We start from the raw sequence: 7,104 nt of genomic DNA, 5'->3' as shown, positions 1-7,104 counted from the left end.
AACAACAACAACATGATTAATTTCAAGTAAGTGAAATGACTTTGCTATGTCTGGAAAGGTGTTCTTAGGTGTCTAAGCATTGTTTTTGTCTTTAAAATCTTACTAAGGGTATCATGGAGAAAATACTAACATACCAGAGATGTGTTATTAATGATATTTTATAAAGTAAATGACACAATAGGGGTGAATTCAAAACTGATAAGGAATGATGGTTTTAAAAAATACAGTCACCAGCCATGGTGACTGACTGAGGAAAGTGATTTTGTTTTTTCATACATTCACTACATTTTATAGGGGGAAGGAAATATAACTGATATTGTTGCTTATACAGTAAACATGTACCCCTTGTAACAAACTTATGTATGTGTTCCTGTAAACACGTCTCTATGAAAACATAGAAAAGATAAGAAATACACTAGAATAAAGGGATTTCTTTAGTTTCTTAGAACACTCATTCATTTTAGATTGGCTTAACTTGAATATCAGGTTCAAAACCATCTGTAACACAGAAGATGGACCTGTAATTCTAGGCAAACAAATAAAAAAAGATGGAGAAAGAATGTGACCACAGCTCCTCTGGCTCAACACCAGGGCTATTTCAGGTGCAGGGGAAATGGAGAGGCTTGTGCAGTTCTGCTGTTGGCTTTCATTTACGGTGTCTTAGTTCCTGGCATAATCCATACACTCAGCAGTAAGGGATTGCATGCGTAATTACTTAAGAGACCCGGAGAACAGCAAGCAGCAACGTCTTTATTAATGACGCCTCTTGCGTTTCTTCCTTTGATAAACTGATTACAAGGCTTCCAGGTTTATGAACAGTTATGTTTCTAAATCAGTGTTCAAGTCAGATTTGCACAGCAGTCAGAACATCAGTTAGTGAAAAGCTTGTCTGTTGTTTTTTTTTTTCCAGGTGCTGTCGAGTTAGCTCTGTCTCACAGTGATTCTGTGAACAGCAGAATGAAACCTTGCCTCATCCTCTACCATGCTCACAATCCCAAGCTTCAAGCTTACTGGTGCAGTCATGTGTCAATCCATCTCCCTGAGGGTCTTCCCCTTCCTTGCTGACCCTCTGCATGTTTTCTTAGTTTGTGGTATTCAGTGTACATTTCTATGCATGAAAACATTAAAGAAATACTTCTAGTATGTAGTGTATTAAGATGATAACTGAAAAGTTGGCAATTCAAATCCACTAGATGATCCTTGGAAGAGAGATGGTCAGCCTCCTCCCAGAAATATTTCTAGCCTCAGAAGCATGAGGAGGGGGGAGTTACTAAAAATTGAAAATGACTCAATGGGGGGGGGAAAGAAGAAAAATGACTCAATGGTTTTGAGTTTTGAAACACACACACTAAAATTGGTTTAACATAATTGTTATTATTGATTGTTATTGAGTCAAACATGACTCATAGAGACCCTATGAACAAAAGACCTGAACCCTATTACTATTCTATAACTATCATCGTTTCTCAAATGTTCATAGCATTTCCAAAGGCATGTTGTTTAGGAAGTAGATGCCACTCCTGCTTCAAAGCCTGTCTTAATCTGGGGGCTTCACCAAACACTGTGCACCATGGGCACCATAATGGAATTTGATACACCAGTGGCACAGTGTTCAGCATCACACCAACCCCAAATTACCTCAGAACAGCAAATTAACAGACCAGTGCTGTACTGTTTAGAAAAAAGTTAGTCCCAACTGACTTTTTAAAAAATCTTTTTTATTTTATTATTTTTGTGTGAGTGTACCGTCAAATCAGATCTGACTGGTACAGGAGGAGATTGTCCCTCCTTCCCCCGGCACAGCATCTGGTGGATTTGAACTGTGCGCCTCTGGGATTGTAGTTGCAGCTCCTTACCACTAGGCCACCAGAGCTCCCCTCCAACTGACTTTTAAATACTAAGGCCTTCCACCAGGTCCTGTTGACTCTAAATAAGTGGCTTCTTGCCCACAGCTCATTGTTAGCTAAATCCAGCAAATCCAATCAGCTCTCACACAATTGTGAATGAAATAAAAACAATAAAACAGTCCACACCCAACCCTCAACCAACACAAAACATTCCACCTTCCAGAATCCAACCTCTTTACACATCAGTCTCCAAACTCTTTAACATAATAACACTGTAATAATAATATTTTATGTGCATTGCAAAACAGCACACTTTTAAAACAGACCATTGTACATACATTGACTTATTAGTATAATATGCTTTATGGAGACTAAGAAACCCTGGTGACATAGGGTATAACACGTTGGGCTTTCAGCTGATATAATGGCCATTTGAATCCACCAGCCGATTTGCAGGAGAAAGATGAATGGTATCCTCCCATAAGGATTTACAACCATGAGGACAGCAGTAAGTTGGACTTGATAGCACTGGGGTTTTGGGTAATGGTGGTTGACTGATAACTATGAACTGTACCAAGTTGGATATTTGTAACCTGAGGGCTGCCTGTTTTCTTTTATTTGGGCCAGTCTTGTCAGGAGCTCTAGTAGCATAGTGAAAGGCTGGTGGTTCAAGTCCTCTAGCCATTCCTAGGAAGACAAATGAATGGGCAGTTTCCTCTTATCAATCTTTACAGCCTTGGAAACCCAACTCTGCAGTAGTGGGTTTGTTTCTAGGGGTGTTGTCAGCACCATGGACAGCTCCCACAGAACAGGCATGTCCTCTGAACTTATACATCCATTTGTAGACATTGTAGAGGAGTGTAAAAGTTAACTATTTTCACACTTGTACTTTTAGAGATGAGAAAACTCATTCTCATAAGAATTAAAAGACATGATGAAATTGTTGTTGTTATGTACCATTGTGTGGGAATTGACTAATAGCTGACTCACCAGAGCATTTTCAGAGGCAATAAATCATACGGGAGTTGATTGCCCATCTTCCTGAATTCAAATGTGCTGCTTTACCAGTGTGCACAGTCTGAACCTCCCAGCAGAGCTGGTGGGGATTTGAACATGTACCTTGGTAAGGTGGCATGTTTGAATTCAGAAAGTAGATTATGAAGCAACAAAATAGTGTAGAGGAAAGATCCCTTATCTTTGAATTTCAATTCACATTCTACTTCTTAAAAGCTCTGTGAGATTTTAATTTCTGCTTAATCATTCTTTGAAACAGAAGTAGCAATGCCTTCTATGCAAGCAGCAAGGCTCAGAGATAGTGTATAATGTCTAGCACGCCTTGACAAAGAGTAAAAGTTCCGTACATGGCATAATTTACATGCAAGCAATTCCAATGCATAGCAGTCCTGCATGTATCAAAGTGGAATTGTGCTCCAGAAGATTTTCAATGGCTGTTTTTTCAGAAATATATCACCAAGCCACTCTCTCAAGGTGGCTTTGGCAAGATTGGAAGCTCTAGTCTTTGGATTAGCAGTAGTTGATTATGTTAGCTGTTTTAATCACCTAGGTGCCATTATTGTTAGGTCTGTCAAGTTGATTTCAACTCAGAGTAACCCTATGTGTCAGAGTGGAATTGTCTCTTAGGGCTTCCTAAGCTGCAGTCTTTATGAATGCAGATTGCCAGACCTTTCTATCACCAAACCACTGAGTGGATTCAAACTACTAATCTTTTAGTTAACAGCCAAGTGCTTGCTCATTGCTCCACCAGAGCTCCTGGGTAGCCTGAAATAGCAGAGTCACTGAGAGTTGTAATCCAACCGACAGCAAAACTTTTGGTTTTTTGGTTTTAATACCAGTACTCAATCCTCACACACTGTACTGAGAGAGAACTAGGTTGTAAGTGTCTTCCAAGGTGCTGTTGTTAGCTACCACTGAATCATTCTCACTTGTGTGACCTCATACACTGTGGGGTCAGACCATTGTGGTCCATAGGGTTTTCATTAGCTAATATTTGGAAGTAGATTGCCAGGCCTCCTTTCATGGTCTGTCCTGAAACTCTGCTGAATCCTGTTAAGAATCAAAACAACAAACAGCCACCACTGACAGGCAAGGGACGGCTGTGCATGAGGTGCATTGACTGGGAACTGAACTCGGGTCTTTCTTATGAAAGACATGAGTTCTACCCCCACTGCCCTCTGATGTTGCTCCTAAATGAGTAATACAATAAAGTCCAGAGATTACAGGATTTTACCTGGTTGAACACAAACCTTATCTTTATCCTTGAGAACAAAGAGTTCCATATATGACTACATCACTGTTATTTTGTGTAAGGAACCCTGGTGGTGCCGTGGTTAAAGCACTTGGACACTAACTAAAAAGCCAGAGGTTAAAACCACCCACTGCTTCATGGGAGACAAGATGAGGTGGTCTGGTTCTGCAAAAATGTATCACCTTAGAAAACTCAATGGGAAAATTCCAAATTCTATCCCCTCTTACAGAGCACTATGGCTCGGAGGCAGTGGGCTGGCTTGTTTTGTTTTGTTTCTCATGTGATAATAGTGAAATATTGTTGTTATGTGCTGATGAGTTGACTCTGACTCATAGAGATCCTATGAACAATGGCTCTGAACCTTGCCCTATCCAGAGCCAACATCCTTGGTTTGCATTGTTGGGCCATATGAAGCAGAATGTGACAATCCTAGTAAGCCGGCATTCCCTGGTTAATGTCAGAATCTTGCTCTGATCTTCTGCATGTTCTCATTCCATCCCTCCCTCTCTAACACCCTTTCTCCTCTCTTAGATTGCATTATCCATCATCATTGAGTAGAGTATGACTCATACAATCCTCTTTAAACAAGGAGAACTGCATCCCAGGGCTTCCAAGGCTGTAGTCTTGACAGAAACAGACTGCCACATCTTTGCCCATGGAGCAGCTGATAGGTTTCGTCAACCTTCGGGTTAGCCATCGAACACTTTCCCTATTGTGCTATTGTTATTATGTAGCACTGAGTTGCCTCCAACTCAAAGTGACCTTATGTACTGAAACTGCCTGATCCTTTGTCATCCTCACGGTCTGCTGTGCTTTGTTAGAGTTACTGTGTCAATCCAGTTTTCTTCTTTTCCAAACATGATACCCTTTTCCAAGGATTGGCCCTTCCAAAAGTTCAAAGTATGTGAGATTAAGTCTCATTACCCTTGCCTCTAAGGAGCACCCTGATTACACTACTGTCAAGACAGGTTTGCTTGTTCTTTTGGCAATCCATGGTGTAGTCAATATTCTTCACCAATATCACCATTCAAAGGCATCAATTCTTCAATCTCTAGTCAATATTCTTCACCAATATCACCATTCAAAGGCATAAATTCTTCAATCTTCCTTATTCAGTGTTCAAGTTTCTCATTAATATGAAGCAACTGGAAAAAAATACTCTGGTTTGGATCAGGTTCCCTTTAGCCTTTAAAGTGATATTCTTGTTCCTCAGTACTGTAAAGAGGTCCTTCCCAGGATATTTGCCCAAGGCAATGCTATTAGTGCCACTAACATTCATTCTATCTCTCTCTCCACCCACCCTCTCCACTTTATGCAAGATGTTTACTGAGCCCCTGCTGCGTGCCCCATCCTGTGTGAGCAAGGCAGATGTGCTTCCTGGAGTCACGAAGCTACAATCTGAGGGAGAAGACAGACAAATAAGCAATTACAGGAAAGTAGGGTGTTGTCACCTAGAAAGATCTCCCTGGCGCTGAGAAGTGAAAAGTAGTTCTCCCCCCTAAAGAGCTTAAGGACTCACACATGAGCTGAAGAAAAGTGATGGGAGGCATCATTACCATTATAATAGCCGAGCTGTTATCTCTACAATGGATGCATAATGGCAAAGCCCAGCATTGCAAATCTCATAAAATGAAATAGATGAATTTTCTTACAGCTGTAAACTTTTTTCTTCAGTGGAGGCGGGTGGAAACCCCAACAGAAGGGAGTCTTTCCCTGTATCTAACACAATAAAAAGGTAAACCCTCCAGAAGTGCATTAACATATACATCACAAAACAGAACACAGGCTCATAGTACTGTTGTGATGCTTACAAAGAAGTTATAAAACTCAGACTATTGGAAGTGCAATCTGAAAGGAGTGCCTGGGAGTTGCTGATTGTGTGATTAATGAGGGGGCTGAATATGGGTGATGTGCATGTTATCCCACTTCTCAGCCATGTTACCGGTTTATTTTATAAATTTCACATCTAAGGTTTATTATGTAAAACCTAAACCTGTTGGATCCAAGCCTATTCCAACTCGTAGCATCCCTCTAACTGGTTTGTTTCTCAAGCAAAGACCATTCATTCCTCTTCTGATGAGTGACTGATGAATTTGAACCGCTGACCTTTTGGTTAGCAGCCTGACACATCATGTACTGTGCCACCAGGAGTCCTTTCATGATACAAAAAGTATATGTAGTACTAATAATTTTCATCCTTACAGAGTTTTGCTAACATTCATTAAGATTCTCAGCCCCTTGGTGAAATTGTTTCGGTCCCTAACTGCAATCTCAGAACTGTTTGTTTCATCTCAGAGCCTCCATGTTGGAACATGGGTGGTGAGTTTGTAGTATCTGTATCTTTCACCTCTGCAGTGGTTTCCTCACATGTCCTCCTTCTCTCTCCTTAGCCTCAATTCTCTTTTCCTTTTTCTCATTACTTCTCATTATCCTAAATATCAGCAGTTTGAAGAGCAGGTGTGTTCAGGAGAAGTCGACAGAAGAAGTGAAAAGAGAAATATTTAGCTTGTAAATAATTCATGGTAACTTAGATGGTGCTTCACTTTTCTTCCTTTCATTTACTGTCACTATTTTACTAAACAAAGAGTTCTGGTAATGTAGTATGGAGAGAAGGTTGATGGCTTGCATCCACCAGCTGATCCATGGAAGTGTGATTTACAGCCTTGGAAGTTGATGGGTTGCTATAAGTTAGCATTGACTTGATGGTAGTAGGGTTTGATTTTTGTATTTTATTAATCAGGATTCAACCTACTGTGTACCATGTGCTAGAAAGATAGGTAGAGAGATAGATGATAGATAGATAGATAGATAGATAGATAGATAGATAGATAGGTAGATAGATAGATGTAAACTGTTGTTGAGTTGACATCAACTTACGGCAGCGACTGGTCCTGCATCATTCCACCATGGCCAGCATGTCCCAGGGCACCCCTTGTGGCTGCTCTGGTGGCATATCTCATCAAGGGTCTCTCATATTCTTGAGAGCTGTCT

The sequence above is a fragment of the Elephantulus edwardii genome, unplaced genomic scaffold, assembly GCF_000299155.1.
Source record: "Elephantulus edwardii isolate Elephantulus edwardi_28Jun2011 unplaced genomic scaffold, EleEdw1.0 scaffold00135, whole genome shotgun sequence".
Lineage (NCBI taxonomy): Eukaryota > Metazoa > Chordata > Mammalia > Macroscelidea > Macroscelididae > Elephantulus > Elephantulus edwardii.
The sequence above is the reverse complement of the archived record's forward strand: the minus strand, read 5'-3'. Positions refer to the sequence as shown.